The sequence below is a fragment of the Eubalaena glacialis genome, chromosome 17 (assembly GCF_028564815.1).
Source record: "Eubalaena glacialis isolate mEubGla1 chromosome 17, mEubGla1.1.hap2.+ XY, whole genome shotgun sequence".
NCBI classification, from domain to species: domain Eukaryota; kingdom Metazoa; phylum Chordata; class Mammalia; order Artiodactyla; family Balaenidae; genus Eubalaena; species Eubalaena glacialis.
Window position 1 is genome coordinate 65,060,404 of NC_083732.1, and position 10,813 is coordinate 65,071,216.

Consider the following 10,813-nt stretch of genomic DNA (forward strand, 5'->3'; position numbering starts at 1 on the left):
CTTCTCCTACTCCTCCACTTCTCCTTCTCCTCCTTCTTACACTTCCCATTGCTCCAAACTCCATGATTTTATATTTGAAGATAAAAAAAATTGATTCAGAAATTTAAAAGATGTACCTTAATGTAACACTGGTAAAAAATTAAACAGTCAAGATTTTTAACGTATCTTTTGATCTAACATTTCATGTCTTATCTATATAATGCTCCCCTTATAACTCTGTTAGCAACTAGGCTCTATCTCCACTACTTTGCAAAGATCCTGCCACATGGCATAAACCTAATAAATACTTTAACTGTTTAAGTGTATAAATAAACTCCATTCCAAGGCTGTAGTTTTAAAGTAGAAATTAAATAAGAACATCAAACAAATACAAATGGAGACATAGCTAAGAGATTTAACCAGAAATGTCATTATAATAATGACAGAGTAAAATGGAGGGGTAGCATTTTAAGATGCATGAATACTATTTTTTTTTTAAGACTGTTATACGACACCGAAATTTTTTTACATTTCTTGTAGAATGGGGACTATTTCTGCTTTTACGGTGTGACCAGTTGAACAACTATAGTTTTCATCGTCATTGTTAAATTTACTAATATAATTTTGATGTTTTATGTATCAATATTGAACTAGGAATTGGACTCAAGCAACCTCTATTTTATACTTTTATTGGCCTGGACAACGGTTGAATAACATGAATAACAGTTTATGCATGAACTTTATGACTCTGTATACAAGGAGAAATACCTTCTTAAAAATAGCTTCCATAAATTATTATCCCTTAGTAAAAATCATTTTATGAAATGCAAACTTGTGTAACAATAGTTATCGCCCCAAATATTAATCTTATGATATTGGCTACACAGGAACAATGATTGGTCTTGTGAACGTAAACTATATGTATGTATGCATTTACGTATTTACATAGATGTATTTCAGTGGGAATATGGCCTTTATCATAAGACTAATTTATTTTATCAGTCTGTCATCAAAATGCCCTGTAGGCATACTTTTTTTTTGAAGTTTAAATGTTTGGAAGTCTTCTCATGCTTCCCTAAATATTTCTTCCATCTTTCTGAAAATAAAATTAATAACTTTCAAAGGAATTGAAGAAATTGTCTAGTAGTTACCTTAAATTGATAAATCATAATAATATCATTCCATGGTAATTGTAGAGAAGTTATAACACAGTGTCTTTACCATCCACTTGTCTTAATATCACTTCTGCTGCAGGAAATTGAAATTGCTTGGAATTAATCCTAACAGATTAAGCTAACAGTCTCAGCTTTAACTTTTCCTGTCACACAGCTTCACCTTCTGCAGTGGCAAAGCTTGTGATTTGAATAACATATCCATTAAGTATTTTAATCATCTTGTAAATTTGAACTTGGTGAAAATTGAACCATATCTGTGGCTTTTCCAACACTCACATAAAAACACACATGGAAGCAAAGGCACAAATATATATTCTTCTGTACACCATGCTCCTTTCATTAGACAATTTTGATTCTAATTGGTTGTGTATGGACCTTATTATCTAATTATAATGTGATTAAAAAAATAAAAACAGTTGCATAGGGTATCTCTAGTCTTAATCATGGACATTAATATACTGTTCTTTGAAATTCAATCTGACAGCCTCTTCAAATTCAGAAATTGGCTTGCCAGAGACCTCCAAGGTCATGATCCTTCAAAGCAGTGTTTGTCAAATTGCCCTGACACACCTCCTGCTGGCAAAACTACTCTTTGATTATTAATGTGCAGTGGAAAAGTGACATAACCTTGCATACTAATCTTATAGATCAAGAAAAAAAATTGACAAAGTGAGCAGACAAAACTACCTTGAGTTAAACCTCATATATGTGATGAATACAAAAAAGAGTATGATTTGACATGTGAATATAACTGAAAAAAGAATTCTGAGTTTCTAAAAGGCAACACAAATGTGCTGGAAGATAGTATGTAATATTTATATCCTCAATATGAAACATGTTAAATATCTGTATAGAGATTTTTGCCTTCACAATTGAAAATAGTAATCAGTAATATTGATTTACAACAGATTAAATTATATAAGCTGCTGTGCAGTTTATAAAGAAGTAATTCTACTCCCTGATGCTACTTTCTATCTCAAGTCAACAAAAATACATTCAGTTAGTGTTTGTTATACATTGATAATTATTTTCAATACTGTAGAGAATATGAAGCAGAAACCCATAGAAGATGTACTGTGTAAGCATTGCATAAACATATATTATATATAATTAAGGGATATTATTTTCATAAAAGGTATTTTTATAAATTATTCCTTGATAAATTTTCCATGAAATTAAAACCTATGTAATGTAACTATCACCCACAATTTCTCATGTATGCGTTTATGTATGTACGTATGAAAATATTGGTTTGGCCAAAAAAGTTCGTTCGGGGTTTTCCATAACATCTTACGGAAAACTGGAACGAACTTTTGGGCCAACCCTACTACTAATAAAATCAATTAATTACAAAGAAGAATAAGTCACACATAGATCGTAATTATGTATCAGAACTTCTGAGGATAAAGAGATATTTCCAAAAATTCTAGAAAAGGAATGAAAATTATCTAGCATCTGATTTCTCATCAGTAAAACTGTACTCCAGGGGACACTGGTAAATGGTTTCTGAGTTGTAAAGGGAGATAATTTTGATTCATCAATTTTATACCTTTAAAAATCTATCTTTCAAAGAGCTATGTGCAATAAAATACATTTTCCTATATTTAAGAAATCAAACAAGGTTTCTTCCCCATGCATCATTTCTTAGGAAATCACCTCTAGGAAAAGACAGTGAACATCTTAAAGGAAGACACTGTGAATATAAAATATTTCATAAAGTAAATGTAAATCAGAATGTCTATTAAATTAATCAGTTAATCCTAATATTTCTATATCAGGCCCATAAATCAATCAGCCTAAACTTGACAAGGAAGAGAGTAGGCTCCAGAGGAATATCCCTAAAGGAGTGTGCCATATTTTAAGAAATAGGTGAGATGAAAAAAGAGATGGGAGAGGGATAATTTAATGATTAAATTGAAGAGTGGATAAATACTTTCAGAATATATATACAGGTTAAAGGGGGAATAGAGCTAAATAAGGTTTACCTGGGTCTTTTTTACCGGCATCTATTCTTCTGCCAATAACATTACTCCCTGGCTTTTGGGTTTTATTTTTTCATGAATGGCTGAGTCCTTTCTAAGCCATCTCTTTTCCAAATTATCATAATTTGGGTATATGAAAAACATTAAGAAATGTGATTCTTTGTCCTTTCCATGTAACATCAATTGATATTTTGTATATAAATGAATTGATAGGTACCCAATATGTATTTGTTGTATTAATGAATTAATCAGACCATGAGGACCTGGAAAAATGTTGTAACACTGGAAATTCAAATCTGAATGATTAGTCAACAGAAAAAATAAGGGAGGAATGAGCAAGAATTTTTTTTTAACTGACTTCATACAGGGAGTAGTGTGAAGAGAAAGAAAGAGACAAAGGTAACTCTTTTGTATCAAGTTTTGATAAAATTTGGTATTGATGATGGAAGTGGAGAAGTCTAGAGTTGGAAGTGGAGAAGTCTAGAGTTGGAAGAGCTGATTTGAATGTTTGGAGATAAACGACTCTGAGTTCATTGTAAGATATATTTAGAGAGACCAACAGTGTATTCAGATAGAGATATTAATGTCATTTTTTATTAACAGGATTGTTTTGTCTAACCTTTAGACATATTGGAGATTTTTGTAGATTTTCCTTTTTGATATATTGTCATAGCACTGTGGGATTGAAGTAGTACTGCCTAGGCATTTAACACAAAGTACTGATTTTGTTATCCTGAATTCTAAGTTTCTTGATAGCAAGAGACTATATTTATTCTTTTATTTATAAGAGCCTTGTATATTTCCTGACACAGAGACTTTCTACAGATGTATGTTAAACTGAAAAAACAGGTACAGAAAGAAATACAGGTTTTTAGCTTGGGAATTCTTTTAAAAACAGTTTAAATCAAGCGATAGGTATCCAAAAGTACTCAGTTGTAGGCAAAGCTGATACTAACAAAGTGTAAGAAAGTATTCACAAAGGAGAATATTTAATAATAAATTAGGATATGTAAAGTAAATGCATTTGAAATAAAATACGTATCAAAATATTTTTACTGAATAGTTATTCTAAAAGTTTGATGCGATATTTTCCCAGAAAATGACACTAGAAAATATAGAAAATTAGTGTATTATTTTTCTCCTTAATAAAATATTATCAAAACTCTCCCTATATTTTAGAAATTATAGACAGGAAAAATATCATAACTTGATGTTTCCTTGAATAGTTTTTTTTGAAAAAATATGATAGCAAAATAAAAACTTGTTTTATCTTATATTGGATTCTTTCCTAAAATGAATATGAAGATCATTATGCAATAATATTCTAGAGTTTCTTTTTCTTCCAAGGATTCCTTTATTTCTTTGATATTCAGAATAAATCCTATTGGAGTTCTTTATTTTTGCTCATTTTCTCATACTTATTTACAGTACTAACTCGGTCAGAACTTCATTCATCTAGCTTTCTCTGAGATTGGAAAAATTCAAGTCACTTTCATAAACTTAATTATAGCAAGCATTATTGTGATTTTTATTTTTAAATTTATTTTTATGTGAGATATTCCAAATGCTGGACTTCCAGAAATAGAGAGACCTATGAAGAACCGGCAGGTTGAAGATGTAGATTGATTTTGGTTACAAAGCAGAGAGAGATTGGAGTGGGACAAATTATATAAGTAGATAGTTTCTTTCATGAACATTATGCTGTTAATATGATTGTTTCTTCCACGAGAAATTTATTAATAAATATGAAGACCTAAATAAAGAAATTTCTGGATATATGCCAATGTATTACCTCTTCCTTTGTAACTGCTGTAATTACTCAGAATATATAGAAAGCATAATCTATTTTGCATCATAATGCCAATGCCTGTGATATACACTTTATACAAATGTAGAAGAGCAAGTTTCTACCCTCAAAGAGCTTGCAGCCATCTTTTTACTCCACTCTGCATTGCCTCTGTGCATTCTCTCCCATAGTCCCCAGAACCTAGCAGTATTGCTAGCATTTACAAAAGGCTAATTCCCTACAATATTTTATAAAAATCCCATAATACTCCACCTTTTTCATGAACCTTTATTCAGCAACTTAAAAGTTAATTTGTTCTCTTTTTTTTGAATTTTATTTTATTTATTTTTTATACAGCAGGTTCTTATTAGTTATCTATTTTATACATATTAGTGTATATATGTCAATCCCAATCTCCCAATCATCCTGCCACTTTCCCCCTTGGTGTCCATACGTTTTGCTTATTTATTTTGTATTATCTCTAGCAGTAGAAATAGACAAAGTGGCATTCAGGCAAAAATGAGAAAAGTATGGGGTAAATACATTTATTGCTAACATGAAAAAAAACTTTAATATATTCAAAATATTGCATGATTCATAGTATTTTTAGTTCAACTAATTTTAAAGATGATTTTAAGAATCAAGAGAGTAAATCTGAAGTTTTGCTGTGGTCTGCATAGCATTATGTAATGCTTACGTGGTTTTTATTACAGTATGTTTTGAACTGTTGTAGTAACTGTAGAAGTGCAGTATAACCTTTACTGTATTATAAGCTACTGCTTAAAATAGCACCTTATTGATCAAGGGGTTTGAAATGAAGGCTTAATATCCTAGACTGTCATTAAAAGAGGGGAGAAAATATAGAAAGTCAAATCAAAGTCCTAAAGTGAATACTTTATGAAAGAGAACAGAAGCTTACAAAGTGAATCATCAACTAAAACACGTACGATTGCTTGTGGGTATATTTCATTGTTCAACTGTAATCAATATGACAATCCAAGTCAGATACTGTAATAGCAATAACTTTTAAAATCTTTGAACATTTATTGCTCATCTCTCTTGCATGTCATTTGATTCAGGGTGCTTCAAATTTGAAACAACCTGAGTAGAATGCAGTCATTGTGTTTGAAATTATTAGCAGAGGCAGTTGAACGAACTCTTCAGTTTTTTACTTGGTGTTACTGTGGTATTTTATGCCTTGTAATAAGACTGGAGGTAAATACACTTAGTAAAGGAAACACCATTAACAATATATATGCTTTACTCTAAAATAGGGTTATTTTCTGTTTGTAAAATATACTTTTGTAGGAAAATACACACACACACACACACACACACACACACACTTTACAGTTCCATAGATAAAAGAGAACACAGTTCCTAATCTCCCAGAATAATAAAGAGCAAGCAGATATGAGGCAAGTGCCATTGGAATCAAAACCAAAAATTTTGTTTGTTTGTTTGTTTGTTTTTCTCTTGTTTTTGTCAAAATTACAAAGAGTATATTATACATGTCAAATTTCTAATCTGTTTCTTGAGATTTATCATATAACTTTATTTCTAAGATCTTCTTAATGGAAACTATTGTTAATTGTAATAACTTGGAAATGCTGTACCTTTCTTCAGATTTTTGTAAAAGACAGTAATGACCTAAAGATGAGTGTCAAAATCAGACTTGAGGATGTCAAAGTTTTAAAGCACTTGTCATAAGTTCTGGAGACTTATAAGTATCCCTAATGATATTAAGAAACCAGATTAGCTAGGGACAAAATCTATTTTTCCTTATTCAACATATTTGTTTCATCTTCTTTATTTCTTATCATCTCTGCTTTCTGCAGGGTAACCAGGGAAATTAGATGATTAAAACTAAAAACATTTAGGAGATTGGGTGGGAGTTCGAGATCTCAGGACAGTGAAGAATGAACAAAACCAAGGCCACTGAAATATCTATCTTATCAGCCCCAAATACCTGTAATGTAAATATTGGAGACGTATTTTCAACATGAGTGCTATTATGGATACTTAGTCAAAATGAGAAAGTAGACATTTTGTCTTTCTCTTTCATAATCTTCTCTGTCCCCAATCCAATGCCCCACTTCCACACCGAAGGAAAAAAAAAAAAAAATTCCAGAATCCTCTACAGGCTGATCTTAGAACAATTTTATAGTGATACCCAATGTGTTAATTTAGTCATTATTTTAAAAGCGTAATTTTAATGGGAAGATCAAATTTGTTTTAGATGTTATACTTATTCTCAGAAATATAAATATAGTTGGGCTGATTGGACATGACAAATTTAGTAGGATTAGGAGATAAATGTGAAAGAAAGGAAATCATCTAGAAGATGATAAAAAGGAGAATAAGATGATCTTTTAAATGAGTGAAGTATAAAATGGATAAAGTTCAAAAGCCAGAGGAATTAGTAGTTTGTAATAGTCATGAATATTGAAAGATACAGTTCAAGGCATTTAGTTTTCATATATTTTTGTACAGGACAAGACTAGATTTAAAAAGTTTAAAAACACAGTTATTGCCTTCAAAGAATTACAATATAATAGCTAAGAAATTTATCCATGACATTTAGTGCATGGCCAGGTTTTAGACACTGTCACAGAACGGGTTCCTCAGAAAGAAATACTGAGACCTATGCACATGAAGGAAGTTAGTTGGGGAACTTCTCTGGGTAATCACAGCTGTAGGAAGCCAAGCAAACAAAGGGAAAAGTTGGTGTATTAGTTAGTGTTTTCCAAAGTTGTAGACCCCAATGGCTTAGTTCAAATTCAAGTCAAGAATTTTCAGTAAAGGGAAACATTAGCTGCTTTCTATTTTTAAAGGATGATTTAAACCACTGTATATAGACTATGACTGTGGGACCAAAATGAACGGAAATAGAAGAGTTGGGAAACTATTGCCATAGTCAGAGTAAGAGATGATGTGATTTTACTGCTTTGGTCACAGAGAAGTTGGAAGATACATTCCAGATGTATTTGAAGATAGAGCCACCAACAGTTATTGGTGGATTGATGGAGTGATGAGTAAGAGAGGGGTCAAGAAAACTAGTTTTAAGTCCTAAGCAACCCGAAGAATACAGTTGATATTTACCAAATAGGAAAAGACGGGGTCAAGAGTGTTTTATGAGGGAAGAATAGAATTTGAATGTAGGAAGGATTGAAATAGAGTTTTGTTTAGCACTATTTAAGTTTGAAATAGTTATTAGACATCCATGTAGAGACACTGAGTCAATAATTGCATAAATGAGTCTGGATTTCAGAGATGTCAGTCTTGCAATTTGTTTTCATTGTTATTTCTTACATTTTGTTCTTTCTTACTGGGCCATTTTTTTTTAATATTTTCCAGATAGTAAACAATAGAAATCGACTTGTCAATATGTGAGTGAGTTGTAAGATATATCATAAAAAAAACATATGAAAAATATATGCATGCTTTAAAAACAATAATAAAACAAAAATGATACAAAATATTCACCCTTGACACAAGATATAGAGTATTGGTGTTATGTCCAAAGCGTTCCATGAGCCTCTCCTAGTAGTACTCTTCCCTCTTTTCTCAGGGGTAACCACAACCCCTAATTTATATTAATTATATCCTTTCTTTTCTATATAGTTTTTGTTTTGTTTTGTTTTGTTTTGGCCGCACCGCATGGCATGTGGGATCTTAGTTCCCCAACCAGTGATTCAACCCGTGCCCTTGGCAGTGAAAGCGCAGATGCTTAACCACTGGACTGCCAGGGAAGTCCCTCTACATAGTTTTAAAATTACATATATATGTTGTATCAGTAAGGTTTCAAACAGGGAAGGAAAACCACTTTGAATATTATGGAATATGAATTTTATTATAAGAATTGGACTTTACCCAATCATGAGAGGAAGTAAGGAAGAAATCCAAAAAGGATCAGAAAAAAATCACTAACCATGCTTGCTATTACTAACATGTCAGAGTCTGTAGGAAGCTAGGCATATCCAGCTGCTAGAGTTGAAGCACAAAGAGGCCTGGTTTAATAGTCAAAGGAAGGCTATTGGCTCTTGGGGCTTGGCCTCTGTGAGTTTGCAGCCAAGTGTCTGGAGTGGACCTGGGCTTGCTATTGTTCAGTAGGGCTGACAGTCCATAAAGAGTGACCTGCCAGCACCTCTGCTTTTATCCCTCACTGCCCTCACCCAGGGTGTCCTTCAGAATTAATAACTCTGGTTGTATTTTTAAATCTCATGAAAGGTTCAATTGTAGCTCACCTGAACCAGGAACCACACAAGAGAAAGATATCTGGGAAATGTGATTTCATCTTAGTTAAACTTTGCCTGTTTTGAACTTTAAGTAAATGGAGTCATAACAATTTAAATCTGTGAATCTATTCTTCTGTTCAAACTCATATTGGAGATTCATTCACATTTTCACTGAGTATTCCACTGATTGAATATACCAAAAAAGTTCTTTTTTTTTGTCACCCTAAACAGTGATATTATAAACATATACTTTTTTCCTGATGCACATGTGCAAGAAATCATAGACGTACATGTTGAGCTTCACCAGTAAACCTCAGCATGTTTGCCAAAATAAGTATATGAGTCTGTATCCCTTGTAGTGGATAATAATTCTATTTGCTCCAAGTTTACCCTCCAAAACTTGATTTGACCTACTTTTTTGTTTTGTAAGATTTTCTTAATACATTCTGAAACAAGTTCTTTATTTTATATATGTTGTGGATATTTCCCAGTATATGATGTTTTGTTCTCTTAATGGTATCTTTTTTTTTTTTTTAATTTTATTTATTTATTTATTTATTTATTTATTTATTTATTTATGGCTGTGTTGGGTCTTCGTTTCTGCGCGAGGGCTTTCTCTAGTTGCGGCAAGTGGGGGCCACTCTTCATCGCGGTGCGCGGGCCTCTCACTATCGCGGCCTCTCTTGTTGCGGAGCACAGGCTCCAGACGCGCAGGCTCAGTAATTGTGGCTCACGGGCCTAGTTGCTCCGCGGCATGTGGGATCTTCCCAGACCAGGGCTCGAACCCGTGTCGCCTGCATTGGGGACAGAGATTCTCAACCACTGTGCCACCAGGGAAGCCCATGACCTACTTTTAATTATTGCCATTTGGTAATTGTGAAGTGGCATCTTAGTGAGATATTAGTTGCCATTTTCTAATGACTCCTAAAAGTTGAAAAACTTCACATATATTTAAAGATCATCAGTGCTTCGTCTTCTCTTAAATTCCTGTTTATATATTTGCCTAATTTGTATATTAATAATATTTGCCTGCTTTTCACTTTAAATGTTCATATTTTACTTATTGATTTGTAGAATTTCTTTATATATAATATTTTGAATGAAACATTTATCTTTCATATGTATGTGTGTATTTTCACTTTTATGGTGTTCTTAAATTTAATGTAGTAGGATACAGGGCATGTAATTTTTGTGTCTAGTATGAGAAATAAATTCCTGGTCTCAGGTCATAAACTTAGTTTTCTAAATTGTCATCTGGAGTTTTTGTTTTGTTTTGTTTTAGTTTTGCTTTTATTTGTATTTCTTCTTGTATCAGTTCCTAGGAATATGGCCATTCCATCTAAAGATTAAATTTTATTGCCATAAACATTTATTATTATATTCTGTATTATCAGTAGTTACGTACATTTTCATTACCAGCGTTGATTGTGCTTTCTCTCTTTTTACCCTGAAAAATTTTACCGTGAATCCATTGTTTCAATTTTTTGATGAACCAATTATTGGTATTGCCAAGTCTTTCTATGGCTTTTGTGTCTAGTTCATAAATTTCTGACTTTCCTTTTACTTTTTAGGTTATTTTTCTGTTTCTTCTAAATGCCCTGAGTTGGGTGTTTGATCATTAATACATAGGTGCTTATGTTTCCTAGCTTTTTC